Source organism: Sciurus carolinensis, assembly GCF_902686445.1.
Source record: "Sciurus carolinensis chromosome 14 unlocalized genomic scaffold, mSciCar1.2 scaffold_101_arrow_ctg1, whole genome shotgun sequence".
In the NCBI taxonomy this organism is placed as follows: Eukaryota; Metazoa; Chordata; class Mammalia; order Rodentia; family Sciuridae; genus Sciurus; species Sciurus carolinensis.
The window spans coordinates 1,353,977-1,376,069 of NW_025920105.1; positions in this window are offsets into that span (position 1 = coordinate 1,353,977).

Genomic DNA, 22,093 nt, shown 5'->3' on the forward strand with positions numbered 1-22,093 from the left:
AAAGGGAGAAAGACTCTGAGGGAACAGGTAAACAAAAGGAAAAGAGAGCAAGAAAAGTAAAGAAATAAAAACTTAAATGTTTTCAATAAGGAGAAAAAAGGAAATCTACAGTATAACAGTCATATAGTAATGAAACCTCCCAGAGTTAGGTAGCCTTATGTATGAGAGGTACCTGACAATGAGCTTCCAGCCTCCAGCAGGCATCTCAGGATGGGTTTTGCCCCACCTAAAGATCAGAGCTTATGGCTTCCAGGATTATCCAAGATGGCCGTTCTGACTTCAAAATGTATTGACAAATGGGGAGCTGCAGCTCAGTGTGTGACCGTGGTCAGCAGGAGGTCCAGGAGGAGGGATGCGGTTGGTCAGGCAGGGGTCCTGGAAGTCCGGTGTGTTTGGTGTGGTTGTGGGATACTGGAGGCCAGTTGCAATCAGTTGGTCTGGGGTTCCAGTGATAGGGCACAGTCAGTTGGTCTGGGGTCCTGGAGGCAGGGAGCAGTCAGTTGATGTGAGGACCCCAGAGGCAGGGAGTGATCAATTGGGCTGAGGGATCCTAGAGATGGGGCTCAGTCAGTCCGGCCAGGGGTCCTATGAGGCCTGGCTGTTGTCTCAAAATGGCGACAGCCACATGTAATCAAACCTGCAGGTCCTGTCACAGTGAACTTCCAGGCAACAGCAGGCAGCTGCTGCTCCACTGGCGGTCAGCAATCAGTTTGCTGACTGTTGTCAGATGATCGGGAGGTGAACCTCATGTGTTAGGTGATGGATAGGTGTAAGGAAGGCAATGGACAGGTGAGAGGCAGGCAAATGATTGATGATAGGTGCCTGACAGTGAGCAATCTGCACTCAAAAAATGCATCAATATGCTGGCAGACTGCAGGTGATCACAGGCAAATGGGTAAACAGCAGGGGATTGATAAGCAGCAAAAACTGCCTTACCAAGCAACAGATATCCTCTGCTTGAAACCAGAGTTACAGAGTGACAAGGAGTGCCACCTCCCTCTAGTCCGCCATCTTGGATCTGACAAAATATCTTTATTTATTAATTTTTTGTGGTGCTGAGACTTGAACCCAGTGTCTCATACATGCAATGCACGAGCTCTACCACTGAGAAACAGCTCCAGGACCTATATTTTTTCTTTATTTCTGTTTATAACAAGCTTTACAACTTGATAAGCTTTACAATTGATTTGTTATTATTAAGCATTTTTTCTACTTCATTATTATATTGTTTTTTTCTACTATTCAATTTGATGTTTCTTTGCATTCTTTCATATTTTATATAAATTGTATTGAATTATTGATTTACTCCACTATTGAATCTGACATAAGATGTTATCATTTAAACAAATTCTACATTTTAATTTGTATTTGACCCATAGTCATTTAATCATTAAAAATATATCCAACTGGAAAAATATTTTGTTTTTCAAATCAATTTCTAGTATTACTGCACAGTGAATAGAGTAAGTTTCCATGAATGTTGTCTTGGAATTTATTGAAGTTTTATTTGTGCCTTAATATGTGGTCAGTTTTTATAAATATTCTATGTGTGCATGAAAAGATGGCCTTTATTATTGGAGTATAAATCCTGGGGCCATAACCATAAGATGTTGAAGGCTTCCATATAATTTAATTTCTTTCATAGTTTAGAGTGGTGTGGTAAAAAGTACTAATATGTTACTATTTATTCTTGCATTCCATTTAACTTCTGCTTTTATAAGGTTTGGCACACAGATACTCAAATATTATATCTTCATTGAGAATAATAGATTTTGCATTTAAGTCACTTTATTTTACATTTAACCTATTTGTTCACATAAAATAACAGCAGTTATACTACTGGTTACTTATGGTAGTATCCTATTCATGAAACAGGTATTTTTATAAAGCAAAGTTGTACTTTTTCAATAAATGCAATGGTACTTGGGATAATTAGTAATGATTGCATAAAAAATTTTACCAGGCATAGAAAAACTTCTCTTCCTTGAATGAATGTGAAAATATTTGATTTTATTTCTCACATTTAAATTTTTAGTATGATTTTCCATACCCTTGTTCAACAGTTGTCTTTCTAACAGGTAAGTGGGGTTGTTCATAAAATTCACACTTTTAATTTGGGGGACTAAAATGCTTTTCTTAAAATATGTATTTTACCTATCCCACTGTGTGTGTGTGTGTATGTGTGTGTGTGTGTGTGTGTGTGTGTGTGTATAAAATAAAGCATAATTAAATATGTTCATCAATCATATCAGGTCTGCATAAATTTTGCCTAACAATAACAATAAGTAACAATAAGGTAAGATTACAGGTTATGTGTGGGTGGGTGTGCATGTTTATGTGTGGCTTTTTCTCCTCCTAGGTTGGTTTGTCAGATGTGTGTAAATTTAAGGAGCAGAAAACTAAAAGCAGAGACAGGTAGAAGGCAGTTGAATATCTGCTTGGTCCTATTTCAAGGTTGATGGTGGTTGAAGATCACCCCACAGATCCAGGTAAATGCAGTCCAGGGCACCCATGCAAAAATTAAATCATGAGTGCTCCCCCATGAAAGATGAGCCCTGGGGATGTACAGTGTTCTATCCTGGCTGCGGTGTGTGAAGGAGCCATGGAAACAAAACTGCCCTGGCTTTGGTCTGCAAACGACTGCCCATTGGGTTTTTCCCTGTGTGGTTGGAAGTTGTTTGGGGAGTTTGGCCCCTTTCCCAAGCAGTCAATGCAATTGCTCTGGGTTTGATTTTGCTGCTGCTCAGTGGTGGTTTGAGTTGCTGGTAATGGTGCACTGTTGTCACACATGGCTTGGGTGACAGGTGGTGTCTGAGGGCAATGATGGCCCCTTGCTATTCATATATACCTCACCAGATGGGTGCCCCTTAGTGGAGATCACACTGGTACTGATGGGCACAGTGCATGTGCTGGGTGGTAGGGAAAGGAGGTCTGATACTGGACATACTGGAAATGGTACCCATGCACCTTGACCTGCGTTAGATCATTTGTGGACCCCACATAATGGCCAGGAAGAGTTATGGGTGGTAGAGAACTGGCAAATGTGAGTGGATGTAACCAGAGCTCAGGATGGTGGGCCTGGGCAGGGCTTTTCAATTCCGCCAACAAGGACTCTAGGAAGAAGGATGATTAGACATGGTTTAGAGTGAGTAACATGGATACTCATCTATTGATGTAGCTCTCCATCACATGCAAGAACTTTTAATGATGTATTCCCCCAAATAAAAGTCATAAAAATCAAAATTACAGATTTCAATCACTAGCCAGGTATGGTGGTGAGTTCCTATAATACCAGTGACTTGGGAGACTGAGGATTCCAAGTTTGAGGTCAGCCTGCACAACTTAGTTAGACCAACTCAAAAAAATGAGGTGCTTATGTATGTAGCTCAGTGGTTATGTGCCCCTCTTTGGGTGCAATTCCCTCTACTAAAAAGTAAAGACTAAGAAATACTTTAAAGAATATACATCATAAGAAATTTTATGCAAACTTTTACCCAATATTTATCTCAATTCACTGGTGGAGAAGGTGGGGCAGGGTAATCTCGATTCATGTTCTCACCTTTTCTCATGCCACCATGTAGGACAGGTGGGGGATTTGGACATTGGTAAAAGCGAGGTTGGTAGCAGGAAGGAGATGTCCTCATTTCTGTGCAGCAGCTTCAGCCCATGTGACATTTCTGCTGTAATTCTAATCAGTATGCTTTCCCTGAAGCCTCTCTGAGGTCTGAGGTCTCAATGACTTAGTGGAAGTCTCTTTGAGCTGTGTGTAGAGAGGGGTGGAGAAGGACAGATGTACCTGCAGAAGAAAAAAAGGTACTGTTGCAGTTTTGAACTAAACACTCCTTGGGAGTTCTCCATTCAGCTGAGGGCAAGAAAAAGCACACAAAGAAAAAGGTGAAAGTTAAGGTTAAGATGTAGACAGTACTGGATAGAAGTCTGGAGGACTAATGATGTCTCATGAAACCCACTGGCTCTTCCTGTCTTTCCAGGTGCTCCTACTCCCACAGCTAACTAAGCAGTTTCATGCCATTCTCAGACATAACCATCCAAACTCCACACCAAACTGATGGAGATGGCAGAATCCAGAAGTCAAGAGTAGAGAAAAATATCCAACAGGGAGAGCACAGGTTGAGTGAGTGTGAATTCCAGCACATTCCTGCCAAAGAGCAGTGACAGCCTGAGTTAAAATTAACCATATTTGTGAATCACAGCGACAGTTGTTAGTTGGAAAGAAAACCAGAAAATACAGAACCACTGACCTCTGCTGGATAAAAAGAGACACTGCAAGGCATGAATACTTGCAAGCTGAGAAGTTGGGACACCTGAGACAGGCAGAGGTAGGGAGGGCTCACTTTCGTGTGTGCAGGCGAACAAGGAAAAGGAAAAATGGGATGAGAACAGAAAAATGCCAGGGATTGGGGGAGCTGATATAGGATAGTCGACTCGGCAGAAGTGCTTTCTACTTAGTTTCCCATGACTTTCTACTGATTCTGTTCAGTGGTAGTGTTCTCATATCCCTTCCCAGAATATGCAACACCAGAAATGAGTCACAGACACCAGTTTTGGGTGCTTCTTGTCTGTTACGGCTGCAGCTGCCACACTGAAGAGGAGGTGCTAGTGTCAAGTCTGACTGTTTCTTTATGCCAAGAATGAGCGGTGGAAAGCAGGGCTCAGAACAAGAGCTGGCAACAGTGCAATGGCCAGTTAGTGGAATTTTTGATAAAGTAAAAACAAAAGTATTTTTAAACCAGACTAAACTGCATACCTCTTCTCTTATACCTGTAGTCTATGAAGATAGCCATGAAGCTGAGGAATGAATATAAAGGATCCTGATGTCCCAAGCTCCTGCATTCTCATCCCTGATTTGTAGTTCAGACTGGTTATAACTAAAAACTGACAGGGAGAGGGAAATAGTAACTTATTTGTAACTATTGATACCGCCGTTTACCGGTGATGAGTTCTGCTCCTTCTAATGTTGAAGATTGAACACTAGAGAAGCACGCCAAGGCAAGCATATTAAGCAGGTTTTATTTAAAGGTAATAATACAGACTTCTCCCAGCAGGAAGAAGGGGGCCATGGCTGATGTTCTAAAGTCCCAAGAAGTGAGCGCATCCCACATCTTTTATAGGTTAAAGTCTCTTTTGTTCTCCAGTTCTATCCCCACATATCTCTCCTTCCTGCCTCAGTAACTAGGCCTGGTTTTGCATAAAGTGAGAAGCCATGGGCAGTGGGAGGGCCAAGGTGATTCAGGCAGATATGGGCCCAGGGGGCATTAATTAGCAGCTCCTTGCTTGCAGTCCTTGATAAAGGCAGGTAAATTTGGTAATCAATGGGCTCTGGAGCTCCTTGACATTCCACTCTTCCAGGGGCAGTCTCCAAATTCCAGAGGCAGATGGCTTCATGGCTTCATTTCCTCAATTTGACCCAATCCCCTATTTCTACACTAACTACTGTCCCGGCCCGCGGGACATCAACGCAGGACGGCAAACCTAAGAGAGAAGGAATGAAGGGACAAGAGACGCAGGGAGTGACAGCAAGACAGGAATTCTGATCAAGCTGCAAATTTTTATTGTTCTCACGGGTATTTATGCTGAGGGAATGAGGGTATGATGAGGTGCAGGCTGGTTGGCTGTGTTCTTCTATTGGGCTCCTGATAGGCTGCAAGTTCGCGCTGGCGGGAAGGTGAAGTTAGTGCCGGCAGGAAGGTGGAGTCCTGGAAGAGAAGCAGGGATGGCGCCATAGGTGCCATACTGTCAGAATTATCAGCCAGGAGTGGGGGAGGGGTGCTGCTGCTTATTGTAAAGATCAGAATGTTCTCAGAATGAGAACTTCTTGGTCCCTGACAAACTACCTCTCCTTAATTCTGGCTTCACTATCACAAAATACTCTGTCATAATCACAATTTGCACAGAGACCACCACACCTTTATACAAAAAGTGCTCTACAAGGATCTGCCCTATCATTTTCTGGGCAGTCTCAGATTGATGTCACTCTTGATTTTAATTATGGTGGCCAAAGTTTAGTCTTTAAGCAGCTATTGTAATCCTCATTATTTTTTCTTTAAGTTTCTGTCCTTGCCTCAACCTCTTTGCCCACAGTTTACAACAATGGGCATATTACCACTGCAGCACTCAGGTACCATTATTTTTGGGGTTCCAGTTGGGGCTCAAGTCCTTGATGTCCTGAAAAAAGAACTAAGCAAGATATATAGAAGTAACAGGCAAAGTACAGAATTAATGAAGGTGAACATGCAGGCAGCACTCCTTAGAGTGGAGTGGAATGGGTTGAATGAGAGAGAGTGAGGACCACAAATCTAAAAAGTCTGGAAATCAGTGTCTTATTGTATGGAACATTGCTGAAGTGAACCAAACAACTCCCATTTTGCTTTCTGACCCCATTTTGTGAAACTTATAAGAAAAAACATGTTGTTTGCTGTGATAGATCAAAACAAAATGTGTGTGTAGCGTTAAGATAAGTAAAGTGACGAGCAGTGATGCACATAGTGACTATGCAGTCACTGAGAAAAACATTTGGCAGTTTGTTTACACCAAATTTACATTAGTTTTAATGGTAAAACTGGTAAAAATATTTACTAGATGAATTTGCAGAATTCAGGACTTGAAAAACAAATTAGGTAATGTGTGAACTTGTTTTGATGTGACTATATAAACTGCAGACTGATCAGGAGCGAGCGGGCACTACTCCACCGACAGAGTCTGTCACTATGTCCCGTTGACAAGTGACAAGATAGTGTTCCCCAGCTCGAGGCCCCTGGTCGCTGCATGCTGTTACTCCGATGACTGATTGCCGTTTGCTGTGAACCGAGCATCAATAAAACCTCATCTGAGGACCAACGACCGGCTACGTGAGTGTTATCTTATTCCTACCCGGTTCCCGATCCAGTACAGGCCGCAAGTGTTACGACGTGCTCGTGACACTTATGCCTAATTGTAAAGCAGTTGTTTTCCTATTTAGAACTGATTGCTACCATTGATTTCCTCCCATTGGTTATCTTGTAAGACTTGATTAAAATAGTGTCTAAATTTCCCTCCATTGGTTACTTTAGAAAACCTAATTAGACTACTGTTCACTTCAGCCTCATTGGTTGTTTAGGAATGCTATACCTGAGGCGGGAGTTGCCATGGTGATGTCTTTAGTGGCGGGAGTTTTTATGGCAATGGACTTACAGAGATGTGATAGCTCAATTCCCTCTGCTGTACTGCATTGGCATTTTTCTTGTAACCTGCCTCCGCAATCTTGGAGTACCTGAACTCCTACCTAAAAATACCATCATTCCCAAATAATTATCTACCATTTCCAAATAATTATCACTATTCTTTGGAGATTTTTTTTCTTTTTCTCAAGACCAATAATTCCTATAGCATATTCCTCCCAGTCCTATCCCTTCTCAGTTTTCTGAGTGGCTTCTCTTGTACTTATTTTTTAACTTTGGTGCATTCTGACCACAGAAAAGATGTCAAGTATATGTGCTAGTTGGGGTGTGCAGTTGGGGTCCAGGTTTTTGGTTTTGAGGGTGAAGGTAAAAGCAGCACTCTGTGGGGTAGAGTGGAGTGGACCAAGAAAGAGAAGCTAAAGACTCCCCAGTGTGCAAATTTGTCTTACTAATTTACTTACTTGTGAGGCATTCCCTTCCCTATACAGATCTGATCAAAGGCGTCACCCCCTCTGCTCTTATTGGTTATCTAGTAACTGATTAGAATAGTGTCCGATATTCTCCCATTGGTTATTTTAGAATGCCAAATTTGAATACTGCACACTTCTTCCTCCTAGGTCATTTTATATTGCCAAACCTGAGGCAGGAGTTGCCATGGCAATAAGTCCTTGGTGGCGAGAGTTTTCATGGCAAAGGAACTTATTCTAAATAAGAATGCGATGACTCATTTCCCTGGCTTCTCATCCAGTGGCATTGTGCTGGTAACCTGTCTCGCCATCCTGAAGTACCTGAACTCTAACATCTGCAGACTAGGAAGCAAAACAAAGTGATTCCCATAATTACATTCACATTATTACATTTAAAAATGGAATATTCCTCATACTGTGAGCTCTTTCCAAAACCCACAGGGACCAAAATAAAGGGAAAAAAAAAGACAATGGGCCTCTGGGCCATGCTCCGATTCTTTGGGACCTGAGATTGGCTGGGTTTTACCCAGATACTGCTGGTATTTCACAGAAGCACCCTCCCGCCTGCCTATGCTGTCCTGGGTCCAGCAGGTGCAGTGAAGCCCTGCCCCGCTACCCCAAGAATGCCCCCTACCTCCCGGAAGGCAGGGTGCGCATGAGTATTGCCCTGGGGCAGTGGCGCGAGCAGGGGGTGCCTCCGGCAACCGTCCACATACGGGCCCTTGGGTGGTGATGGCGCCTTCTATGACCTGTGGATTCCGCTGGAGTAGCAGCAGACTTTCAGCTTTCACGTGGACAGAGCCATTGTGTTGCTTTTCAGCATGAGAGGCCTGCTGTAGGGCAGCTGAACGTGCACCAAAAAGCTCTTCCTGGACAGGATGAAGAAGGTACTGTACAATCCAGGCCAGTCTTGCTCTCTGTGACCTTTCAGGCACAGGCCATGCTGGAGTCGAGCTTTGTCACTGTCCCAAGACCTTCTGGACAAGCACACCTAAATGGGGTGGGACAGCTAAAATTCTACATTCCCCCTCCTCCATTGAGCCTGATGAATGAAAACTACAACATCCTAGGGGAGGAGCGCTGGGAAACATGGTTTATACTGTGTTGCAGCCATTTCTTATCAGGTGAACTTGGAAAAGCATAGGGATGGTGATTGTAAGCTCATGGCCCACAGATGATGGACGCAGGAGATGGGACACAAACATCAGATCAGCAAACTTTCCTTTATTTTGCAGCAAGGTCAATTGATCAGGCGCTGTTAGGACCCATTTTCTGGGTAAGGAGATGACCTGCGGGTTACAGGAGTATGGGTTTTATACTATCTTTGGAGACTATGGACATGTAGTTTGCACAGTCAGGGACTTAATTGTGCAGGTTAAAATTTTAATTTAGGAAGGTTGTTGTAAAATGGTTGAAACTCATTGTTATCTGGGGAGATAGGAGCCCACATACCAAAGGATGAGTTCTTAACCCATCTCCATTATTTTTTTTTCACTGAGATCCATTGTTTCCCAGAGTTTTGCTATTAGCAGTGCCTCCATTTAGGACTTTTTCAATGGGGGAAATTCAAGTCCAGAGCCCAGCATTCAGTATCTGCCCCTTTCCTTGTTATTTCCACTGTTATTAGAAAAGGATTTACTGATAGGGTAATGCTTTGCTAGTTTCCCCTCCCTTTTCCAAGCTGAACATCTCTCTGCTTTTCTTCAGGGGCTGTCTTGTAGGAATATTATTTTCCATAACCCTACACTCGCAAAAGCTAAAGAAAATGTTACCTGTCTATTATGGGTGAAAAATGGAGGTACTGAGAAATGGAGCATTTTGCCAATGGCATTGCAATTAGTTTGTAAGTTTGTGTTTGTTTTTTGGTAACAGGGATTGAACTGGGAGGTGCTTAACAACTAAGACACATCCCCAACCCATTTTTATATTTTATTGAGAGATAGGGTGTCACTGAGCTGCTTAAGCCTTCACTAAGTTGCTGAGAGTGGCTTTGATTTCTTAATTCTCCTATCTTAGCCTCCCAATCTGCTGGGATTACAGGTGTGTGCCACCATGCCTGGCAGCCTTGCAATTAGTAAGTAGCAAATCAAGGGTGAAACTCAGGGCTTATGTTAGTCATGGGCCCCTTTATGAGACAATCCTCATCATTTTTATGGATAGGAAGCTGACACAAATCAAGAATAAACCCGTTTGAGAAAGGAGATGGATGTAGGAAGTCAAGTCTTTTACCTAATTCCTGTAGCTGAAGCACCCTGTGAGATTTGCTTTCCAGGTTTTTCAGTGAGTCTTGTCCTTCTTTCCTTCCCCTTTGACTTATTTTGCTGTGATGGAACTTTTTACTTAAAATGTCATTTTTGTAATTGTTCATTATCTTTTCTAATTTCTCGAACATAGCAAAGAAGAACTTAATAAAATGAAGTCATCTGTGAGACCCATGGAAAATTTCTTTGCTGAAGAGAGTTTGCATGGTTCTCTTTGCCATTGCCAATTCCCATTGTAAGTGTGAATGCATTGATATTTATATTAGAAATAGCATATAGAGGGAGGCAGCCCTCTTCATTTTTGATAATGGAGTAGAATTAATTTCTACTCATAACATTTCCCTTTAGGGATCATACCAATTGCTATATTTTGAAAGATATGTTGTTCAGTATTTCTCCCTGGTTCCATGGTGAAGGACTATATTTAAACAATCCCAAACTGTTGCAGAAAAATATTCATATAAAATACAATGAAAATGAATACATAGAAAAATGGGATAAAAACATCAAAGACACAATGCAAATCATATGTTGGTTTGTGTGGCACTGCAAGATGCTGTATAAGTTTCTAAAGATTGAGTCTCACTATCTTTACTGAGCTTTTTATGACTGAGACATGGTCTATACAGCCACACCTGCAGTTAACATGTGGAAGGACATCCCTCCAGAATATGGAGATCCTCCCATAGGGTGTCTGGCCAGACCTTAGCAGGGGAGTTGTTCCTCCAAAGGGGCCTGCCTGAGTGGTTTTTGATGGTAAATTAATAGCTATTCCCCAACACTGAAAATTCAAAAGAACTTCATTTATCTATCAATATTTGGCCTTTTGGGAATTAAAACTGGAATTTAAAAAATACTACATTCACCTAAAATATTGTGAACATATTACATGTTAGCACACATAGTATTTTTAGTAAAATATATATTGATCAACAAAAAATTAGTGAAAAGAGTGGCATTGTAAAGTTTTGCAGATCTTGCCGTTTGGCTAATTAGAATACAGCTGGATTCCCCTCTTTCTATATTTTATGTTCGACTTGTATCATGTTACCTGTGGTAAATTCAGTTATATTCTCTTGGGTGTACTAGAACAAAAAAGGCAAATAAAATTTGGTATTATAATAAAACAACTTTGAGCCTGTGGTACCCTAGAAGCAACTCTGGTGTTCCAGGATCTGCCTTGACAGTGCTAGGAAGAACAGGACCAGAGTACGACCCCGGCATTCTGAGTCCACATCCATTACTTGGACCATGATCACTCCTGCTTTACTTGGGATCATAGAATAGTCATCCTTCCTAGGATGCCCTGCATCAATTCTTTTGTAGAACCTGCTTGCTCCTAAGCTTCTTCTATGTTTATTTTATTTTTTATCAAACAAACTTATTAATTCATGAAAGCATGCTGAGATACATTTCCATGTACCTGGTCCCTGCTAAAGTAGAGATCACTACTTCTGGATTACATGTTTGACAATTTCAACCTGTATTTCTAAAGGATAAGAATGTTTTTTTAGTAATGCTCACTGGGGATGGCAGGTTGGCTGAATGGACAGAAAGGGAGCAAAAGGAGCATTTCACCTACTATTGTACTTTTCTGTTTAACTGGTTTCTTGAATTAATATCCAAATAAATGCTACACATTTTAGCTTGTTGAGCAGTATCTTTGTCCATCCTTCTCCCTTTCTTATTTATTTATTGATGCCAGGGATTGACCTTAGGGGTGCTTAACCACTGAGCCACACCTGCAGCATGTTTTATTCTTTGAGACTTGTCTTCCTAATTTGCTCAGGGCCTACTAAGTTTCTATCACTCACTTTGTTTCTTATTAATATTTTAAAGGAAAAATACTGGGTGTTATCCTTACCATTCTTTTAAAACTACTGATACTGTTCCAAAATCCTCCTGGGGATCTGTCTCAACTTTTTGGACACAGAGAGGTGCAACAGAAGCTTCCTAATAGTAATAGCATTAACAGTATTGACAACTAACATTTATTGGCACAAGCTGGTTCTAGGGTGTGCATAAACAGCCATTTGTCATGGATTCAAAGTTCTTGGGATAAGTCTGATTTTGAAATTGCAATTAATAAATAAAAGAAATTGCAATCTTCCTGCCTCAAACTTCTATGATGAGCTACTGAGATTACACCTGTTTTTTAAATTTTTTTAAATAAATTATATAAATACAAACTGTGTGTGTATAATTTACAGTATATATGTGGTTTTGAGATGTGTATACATACATACATATACAGGCATGTTATCTTCTGAAATGATTCTTTCTGGAAGAATCTTTTTTCTAGTAGCAGAGCCTGAGCCAAGAGTAACACTGGGAAACTTTCCCACCCCCTACCCTTGCCCTGACCACATGTCTTTTAGGAAATCTTTGTGGATTGAGGATTTTTTCTGTTCATGCAGACTTGGCCACTGAGAAATCAAGGACTTTTCTTGTTTGGCCTGTAGTTTGATGGAGGTTTGGTGCTTGATGGTCAACAATGAAGCTGAGAGTGTCTTCAAAGATATTGTGCTTTATTTTCTTAGGTCTGTATTGGCAACAGAGGACTGTAAAGTATATTTACTCTCTTTACAAAGAATGAGGTTGCTGACTCTGACAACTTGAAAAAAGAAAAAAATCACAGCATTCAAGATAGAACAGGACTTGAAGGAGCTACTTCATGGAAACCCAAAGATATATTGAACATTCAATAGTAAGTTGTGTGTATGTGTGTATGTGTGTGAGTCTGAGAGAGAGAAGCAAACCAACATTTCACCACACCCAAATAATAAGACATAAGACTTAAATACTGTGAGTTTCAATTATGCATTTAGCAACATCAGATTAAGGCGGCCACAAAAGTCTTCCATGGTGAAAATGAGCTGCTTGAAACTAACACATACATTCAGCAGATATCAGCTGCATTCCTCCTTGTGTGTTCAGTTTTGTTGATTTAAGGAGGAATGAGGAGAGTGGAGTTCAGCCTTCAGTCATAGACACCATAAAGGGCAGAAAATTCGGTGTTCTGGATAAACATGATATGGCAGGCCAGATCACCTTTCTTCCTGGAACCTTTCTCCTTTGGCTCCATTTCTGCCCATGCAGCAAACCCGTCATCCTCTGAGCATGCAGCTCTCTTGAGGTTGCATTCTTCTAAGTTATCTTTGCCTGTCCAGTGCTGTTATGGGGTCCTCAATGATTTTTCTCATGGGTCTGTCAGTTCTGGTCTCAGACTCTCCATCTGCATTCTTCCCCATCATCTGCATTTTACTCTGTCATCTCCAGTCATTTTCATCTTTGGGGAACTTGTGTTTTGAATGATACTAGCCATGGTGCTTGAGCTGTGAGTTGAGGGGTTCCTAAGCTCTATCCTGAGACCCACCACTTGGAAGTTGTACAAGCACATTTCCTTTTCTTGCTGTGTTTTTATCAATAAGAGGAAATAGGTGGTGATGGGACCTGCCTTGTGGAGATGATGTGTTGGCAGCATACAGTGTGTGCAAAAGATTGACAACACTGCTTTCTGCTGTAACCATGACAGCTAAGACCACTATTTATTGGGAACCCAGCATGCTAGCATTTGTGGTAACAGATCTGAGGCCTTGGGTTAGTGAAGAGTATGACATCTGGAAGGATGGAGCCATGTGGGCAGTGACCACCTCTATAGGGGCTTATTGTGCACTGAAGTCTGTTGAGTGGTGTCCACTAGCATTTACAGGAACCCCACATGAGGGCAGAAGGGACAAGCTGAAGGTTAGAGAGGAAGGCAAAACTTAGCCATATGCAATAGTCTCCAGCAGAAGGGCCTTGTCCTACCCCAATGTACTATAAGATTTTTCTTTCCAGTTGGCCACAAAATATCATTTTTAATTATTGTTTCTATAAATCAAAGGGGGAAATACCTCTATTCACAAGATCAATAGCTCCAATAGGTGTACTTTATGGGGACAGAAGTGGAATCATAATGAATATCAGTATCAAATACTGTTACTGCCTGTCACAATATAAAGACCTTTGAAAGAAGAAACACTCATTTCTTTTCAAAGCTTTTCAATTTTTTTTATGTATTGTTTTAGATGTACATGGGGGACTGGGGAGATAGCTCAGTTGGTATAGTGCTTGCCTCTCAAGCACAAGGCCCTGGATTCAATCCCCAGCACCACCAAAAAAAAAAAAAAAAAGTAGATGGGCATAATACTTTATTAATGTGGTACTGAGAATTGAACAGTTAGGCAAGCTCTTTTACCACCGAGCCACTGCCCCAGCCCTGAAACATTCACTTTTATTTGAAGGGGCTGCATTTTCTTCTTTATACCCAACCCCCATCTGCCTTGAAACACTGATCCAAAAATCAGACCACAAAGTCAGCTTATCAAAAAATCAGACCTCCAATTCAATTAGTCCAAGCACTGAGGCAGGTAGGAATGGTAGTCACATAGAACTACTAAACTCACCCCAATGTCAAAGAGCTAGTTAGACTGTTTTAGACTGTTGGAACATTCTGATTAAAAATCTTTCTTGACACTAATTAATTTAGAATTCTCCTCCCTACAACTTCTGTCCATTTGCCTCATCTCTGCCCTCTGAAGGAAAGATCAATGAACTCTGTTCTTGTATACAGCTTGGAAACTACCTATATCTGTGAATCAAGAAAATGTTGAAGTACATGTCAAAAGTCAACATAATCTATCATTAAACATCAAGTGGAAAAACCGCCTATGTGTTTAATAATCTTATGAAACACAACCTTTACTTAAATTTACTGTGCACCAATCAGAACACTGTCTCTCAAAGGGGGGAAAGGCAATTTTACCAGATGTTACACCAATTACACTTTACACATTGGAAGCTCAGTGCCATCACACATGCACCTCAAAACGTTCAATAAAACAGTCACTTCAGTACTCATTCTTCACAGAACATCACAAATTACAAAATAACTCCAAAAATGCTATGTCTCCTGATGTCAGAAAATTGGTTCCAGCACAAAACCTTAGGTATGACAGAAAACAAATATACTAGAAGAAATTATTTTATATACTTGAGTGCACTAGATAGATTTTCTACCTAATTAGGTAACTATAAAAAGAATAGGAAGTAATGAAAAGAAGCACAAAAACTTTTAAAGGCAGAGATAAATTTTATACTTTATAATATAGCTAAAATTAAAATAACTACTAATAACTTAAGATTTCTTCATATTATACCAGAACAAGAATTTTTTTTTACTTGAAGCTTCTCAGAAAAGTAAGGATATATTGCTACCAAAACTCTCCTAAAGAACCTATAAACTTCTAAGTTGTACATACAATACTTAATGAACATGTTTTCTACTATTAATTACAGTAATGAGTTAATTTATTTCCTCTTCACTCTGTACCTAAATAATTATATAATTTATATAGATAGCACATATTGGTATCTGTCACAATACTATCAAAATTGCAATATTCTGATTTGACATATTAATCATCTTCCACTGAAAATACATTTTCAGTGGTCAAGAATTTTTACCTTAAGGAAAACATCACCAAATGCCTGCAGCAGGGGAGAACAAGGAGGAAATTCATTATCTCAGCTACTCTCTGTGCCAAATGCATTATAATTACATTTAAAGATTTTCTTAAATTTTCACACTTCTTTTATTTTCCAGTAGACTACTAACTCAGCCAGTACTTATATGTTTACACTGTAATCAGTTCATTGAAACCATAATTATTACAACTCATTTATATAGCTTTTCACATTTTACAAAATGCTTCATAAGCACTATCTATTTAAGTCCTCCTGAGTATCAAGTACTAATTTAGTATTCCCACTGGAAAAACTGAACCCACTTGCTCCAATATCATGGGACTGTTAACCAATAGAGATGGATTTCTGACTCCCAATCTGAGGCTTTTCCTGTGAAAATGCAGAGATTTCCAGAAACTCCCTTCTTCAACAAAGAAATTAGACAAAAATCTGGACTCCTAGGTTAATGAACTGCTTTTCTTTTCTTTCTTATAGATGCACTCTCATCCTTAACCATAATACATGTGTATTGGCAAGAAATGGTAATGACAAAATAAAACACATCTAGGTGAGGATGGTTTGGATGAAACATTTAATGTCTGTCAAAAAATTAATTTATACACAGTTATAAAGCTGGAAGAGACCTTGAAAGTTATTTGTTCTTTTTCCATATCATTGATGAAGAAGCAAGGGTGATGCATAGGGAGCAAGAACTCCCTAAAAATTACTTGTTAAACTGCTCATTGGTGACACAGCCAGGACTATAGAGCTGTGTTCTCCCTACTTTATGCCCTAGTCCTGTTTCTCAATTAAAGAATTAAGCACAGTCCAAATATTTGTTAGAATCCATGACAGTGCCAGAGAGATTAAGAAATAAGATCTTAGCATAATAAATGCAAAATTATTGATATTTTATTTTTCAATTAGAACAGCAAAAACTTTGCTTATGGAAGAACATTTTTCTTTCATAAGAAAATGATCAGTGTGTTTACTTTAGGCTTTATCACTAAGATTAAAGGTAATTTCTGAAATATGACCTGTACTTTCTTTCATAAACAGAAGCTTTAAATTTTTTTCTTACTAAAATAGGCTTAAGTACAACAAAGCCATGATAGTCTTTCAAAAATGTCACACCTTTAAACCAATTTGGGGAGTAAAACTCCAACAACTTGGAGTTTCATCATCTTTTATAGGTATGAGCATCTTTAAAACATGTAGTAATTATCCCAACCCAGTTTATGTCCTCTGCGTATCTTTTTTGGTCTTCAGAATTTCATTAAATTATTTGAATGCAATAAGTATTTCCCTTCTGAGATTTAAATACTAGGCAGCAAAAAATCTCTGAAGCTTAACCAACCAAAAATAAATCTAAAAATGGCTCAACTTGTAAGCCATTTTCTAAACAATATTAATTCCCACACTAAAAAGTAAGTAATCTAATTAGTGTTTATTGTACATCTGAGATTTTGAAAAGACATATTCACCCACCAATTAAAACCTAATGTGAATTCTTTTTGAAGAGGTAAAGTACAAGAATTTTCTAGCTATTATTGAATGTCATTCCATGGGGGGGGGCATTTTTAAGCTCAACTCAGGGGTCAGAGAGATGTTGGTTTTAATATATTTTAATATATTTTCCCACTGGGCTCTCTCGGCATCTGCAGTAGTAGAAGGAAGAGTCAGTTGAGCCAGCTTGCCCACACCTTCCTGGTTATGCTTGAACTATGAATGTTTTGTCCTGAGTCTCTTTTTCTCCAGTGTAAATTGCCAGGAGTTGCCATGTTTATGCAAAATATACCAAAAACATGTTGCTATAGAAAATATCATTCAGAAGTCACTGTCCCTCCTCAGCTTCTACCCACACCCACTATACCTCTTCTCTTTGGTGGCATCTTATTCACAACTGGTGTGTTTAACTGTGAGACTGCTTGTCATTTTATTTTGCAATAATTCTTCCTAAAAGATGCCTCAGAATGCTGTCAATGTGCCCAAGATAACCTGTTCAGGCTGGGGTTGGCATCAGTGTAGCCCAAGGGTCTTCTTTACCATCCTGGGGCACATTCTTATTGCACACCACAGGCACCTAACAGGACAACATATACCATATAAGCACAATTAAGTTTCCTTTTCTCATTGACCTTAAAAATTCATGTATAAATTTTTTTTTCATAAAATGTTTTTAATTAATTTGCATTGGCTCTATTCCAGTGGCCAAACCTAGCATTAGAAGTTTTCCCTGCCCAAGGCACGAGGTTGCTGCCACTACCATGAATTGTGACTGTGTTTTAGTTAAGAACTGGACAATTAAAGACATGTACCTTAAGGAAGTGCATAGCTTCTTGAATTGTGTATCTTCTATGTTCTGTGAAGTTATTATGACTTAAGTAGACTCTATAACAGTACCATTATTATCTACATATCATTGACACCTCAGGAGCCTATAAGACTGGAGTATCCTCTGTGATTTTAGTAGCCTAAATGAACATAGTAACTCCTGTGAATTGTGTAACCTGTATGGTCCAATTTACCTCTATTACCTAAGGACTTTCTATGACCTGTATAGCCTCTAAAACTACAGTAGCACCTAGGACCTCTGTAGAATTTATGGCTTATGTAGCCCCTATTGCCTGTATACTATCTATGACCTGAGGGACCTCTATAAATTGAGTAACCTCTTTGGAAATCTCAACCTGTAGTTTTTGCAGGGATGGTTTTGGAGAAGGTTGTCAGTTCAGTCTTAATGAATCTTTGAGGAGTTGTCCCTTTTAGCAATACCAGTGATTCCCACAAACTTGGGGCACCTGCCAGACTGGATACAGAATCTGAACTGTGTTTTGCATGAAGTTGCTAAGAAGCTAGGAAGAACAGAATAGTCGCACTTTATGGAAGCAGCCTCAATTGAAAGAACTCAGTTCTCAGTGAGCAATATTGGGGTTTGTCCAGGTTTGAACTAGTGTGAAGAATTACTGCTTTTCAGATCTTGAAAAATGTTTCACTTTGGAACTGTGTGTGCCATTGATAAACAATAGTTCATTGCAAGTGGAATTTTCTTTTCAAGGGAGTTATCTCAGAGTGCATAATTTAATGTGTACATTCTTATGAATATTCATATTTCCTGCTTTCCATATTCATTCCCGAACCCAATTCCAAATCCAACCCTAAATGTAAAACTATTTGTAAAGTTATACCATAACTAAACATAATTTTGCATGAAAACATATATAGATATATGAATATTTGTGTTTTTTTACTTCTATATTTAATAATCAATGGTATATTTGCATATATGTTATATATTCATATATGTAATTTATGCATGTATCCATGTATTTTAAAAAGTGTATTTTTATGGCTCACATTAAACAATTTGCTATTTCAATATATTTTTGAGCATATTTTCTGGTGAAAAGTCATGTTTCCTGATATACATATTCATACCCTAACCCTAACCCTAACACAACTCTAAATCTAATTCTAACTTGAAATTTGCTCCTATACCTAATCTTCAACTTACAGAAGTGCATATATTGAAATAAGAATAGTTATGTGTGTTTTGACTTATACCTTCAATTAACAAAGATATATTTGCATACATATAATTATATATTCATATATATAATTATAAATGCATTCCCAAGGTTAAAAACATATCTATTTATTTCTGACATTAAACAATTCCTTATTTAAAAACATATACACATTTTCATACTTATTTTCAAATGTAATTGTTTATGAATATTCATGTTTCATTATATATATATATATATATATATACATATATATATTCAATCCCTAACCATATGCAGAAAACAATAAAAAATGTAATAGTTGGCTGGGGAGATATTTTAGTTGGTAGAATGCTTTTCTTGCAAGAATAAGGCCCTGGGTTCAATCCCCAGCACTGCAAAAAAAAAAAAAAAAAAAGAATTAATAAACCTAACATTGTGTGAATAAACCTAATTCTACATAAAAGCACATGTGATGATTGATGTGTATTTTGATTAATATGTTCAATAATAAATGTTTGTATATATTATACACAACACACATAACTTTTAGTGTATCCCTAAATTTAAAGTGTATTTATAATAGTCACATTAAACCCTTCTCTATTTCAAAATGTTTTGTTTATTTTTTCATACGTATTTTCACATGTACATTCTTATACATATTCATATTTCCAGACATATATATTTGTTTCCTAAACAACTCAAAATTTATAACTGACTCTAATCTTACCCCTATATCTAAACCTAATTTTATGTAAGTTTGTACAGTGATATCAATATTCATGTTACTTTTATTTGCATATTAAATTATTAAATGCTATATCTTATACATTAATTTATGTGATATATCCATGCATCTGCAATTTTGAGTAAATATATTCAAGTGACTCACATTATAAATATTCCTGTATCAGAAAACATGTATTCATATATTTTCAAACATATTTCACACATACATTCTCATGAAATTTTACATTTACTGATATTCATATTAATTCCCTAACCCTAACCCAAACCCAACACAAAATTGAATTCTAACCCTAACCCAAACCAATATGTAAACCTAATTTCATATAAAAGTGCTTATACTAATATGCATATTTATGCACTTGTTGACATATATTAAAATATCAAAGGTATATTAGCATACAATATATTAATTTTTGGGTTATATATAACATCACTAAATTTTTAAAAGTATATTCCTATGACTTATATTAAACCAAAAGGATTCATCACTCATGAATAAAAATGCATTAGATTTATTAGTGTTGATATTATGTTCTACTTTACTGAATTGATTTATGAGATCTAGAAGTTTTCTGGTGGAATTTTTGGGCTCTAAATATAGAATCTTGTCATTGGTGAATGGTGATAGTTTGAGTTCTTTTTCTCTTCATATCCCTTTATTTTCTCTGTCTAATTTTTCTGGCTAGAGTTTCAAGGACAGTGTTGAATAGACGTTGTGAAAGAGAGAATCCCTTTCTTCTTCCAGTTTTAAGGGGTAATGCTTTCAGTTTTTCTCGATAACTAGACATACTACAGTTGAAAAAAAGTATATATATATGACTCTAAGTATACACTTCAACTTTCAGAACATATAAGTTTATATATTGTTTTATACATATTTTCTCATGTACATTTTTATGAATATTTATTTTACTCTATGTACATATTTATTCCCTTTAAAACAAAAAATTTAAAACTATTTTTGTTTGTTTACTTTTTTCACACTGTGGATCAAACTCAGGGGCACTCAACCACCAAGCCATATCCCCAGAGCTATTTTATATTTTATTTAGAGGCAGAGTCTCACTGAGTTGCTTAGTGCATCATTGCTGCTGAATCTGGCTTTGATTTTTTGATGATCCTGCCTCCGCCTCTGAAGCTGCTGGGATTACAGATATGTGCCACTTAACACATCATCAAAAGTTAACACTCACTGTAATGTTAACACTATAAGTAAACCTAATTTTACATAGAAGTGTGTATGCTAATGTGAGTGCTTACAGGTATTTTGACTTAAATGTCAAATTATTGATGCCATATTTGCATATACATTATTACATATTCAGTTTTTTGTTATATTCATGTAGCCCCAACTTAAAAATGTACATTATTATTATTCAAACAATTTGAAATTGTTATACTTCATGTTTTTCAGAACTTTTGCTTTGTGCTAATTCATCCAAATTCAAACCAGACTGTTCTCACTGACAACAGAGTGGGAGCATACAGGTTGGAAATGCTTGCTGAAACTGCTCCTGTTAAGCACTTAATAAGTGTTTTTGGCCAGCACATTCAAAAATCATTTCAGGAACAATTTCTCAATGTCTACTTGAAATCCACTGGTGAAACTTTTTCAGAAAACACAATTTAACAGAATAACCAGTTGCCAATATCAAAAATGCTTTGAAATGAAACTATTGCTTCTGCTGCTTGAAAGCACATTTGTTTTGTGAAAATTTATCCAAATTCAAAGCACAATGTTCCCATTCCAACCAGAGTGAGGACATACAGGTTTCAGCTGCTTGCTGAAACTACACTGTTAAGCACACCTATGGTGTTCCAGCACAGTCAAAATATAGTGTAGGTAAAATATTCAAGTGGGGCTAATAAGAGTGGTTTTGCTTCTATTACAACCAACTTCTTGGAGCAGAGTAAAACTTTGAAGAGGATCAGTTTTTCAAGTCTCAATGAAATCTATTGGTGAAACACTTTCAGAAAACTCAGTTTAACAGCATGTATATTCTACCAATGCTACACATGCTTTGAAATAAAACCATTTCTTCTGATGTTTGAAAGTGCTCTTGCTTTGATCTACCACATTCACATTTATACCATTATTTTCTCAATGCAATCAAAGTGAGTGCACACAGAATGAAGCTTCTTACTGAAACTTCTCCTCTTAGACCCTTCTAAGCTGTAGTGAAACATTGCATTCCAGTATATTTTGGGAGCAATGTAGGAACAAAGGTAACAAGATATCCCTTGCACCCAGGAGCATTGTCTTCTGAGACCATGATGGCGCTACAGAGAACAATTGCCCAGTTTATTAAAATCCACTTGTGAAACTTTTCTGAACTGTCACTTCATATGCAGTTGCTGCTTCAAATTAAGTGTCTCCTTCAATGTTACAAACAACTTGAAATTGTTATACATTGTGCTTTTGC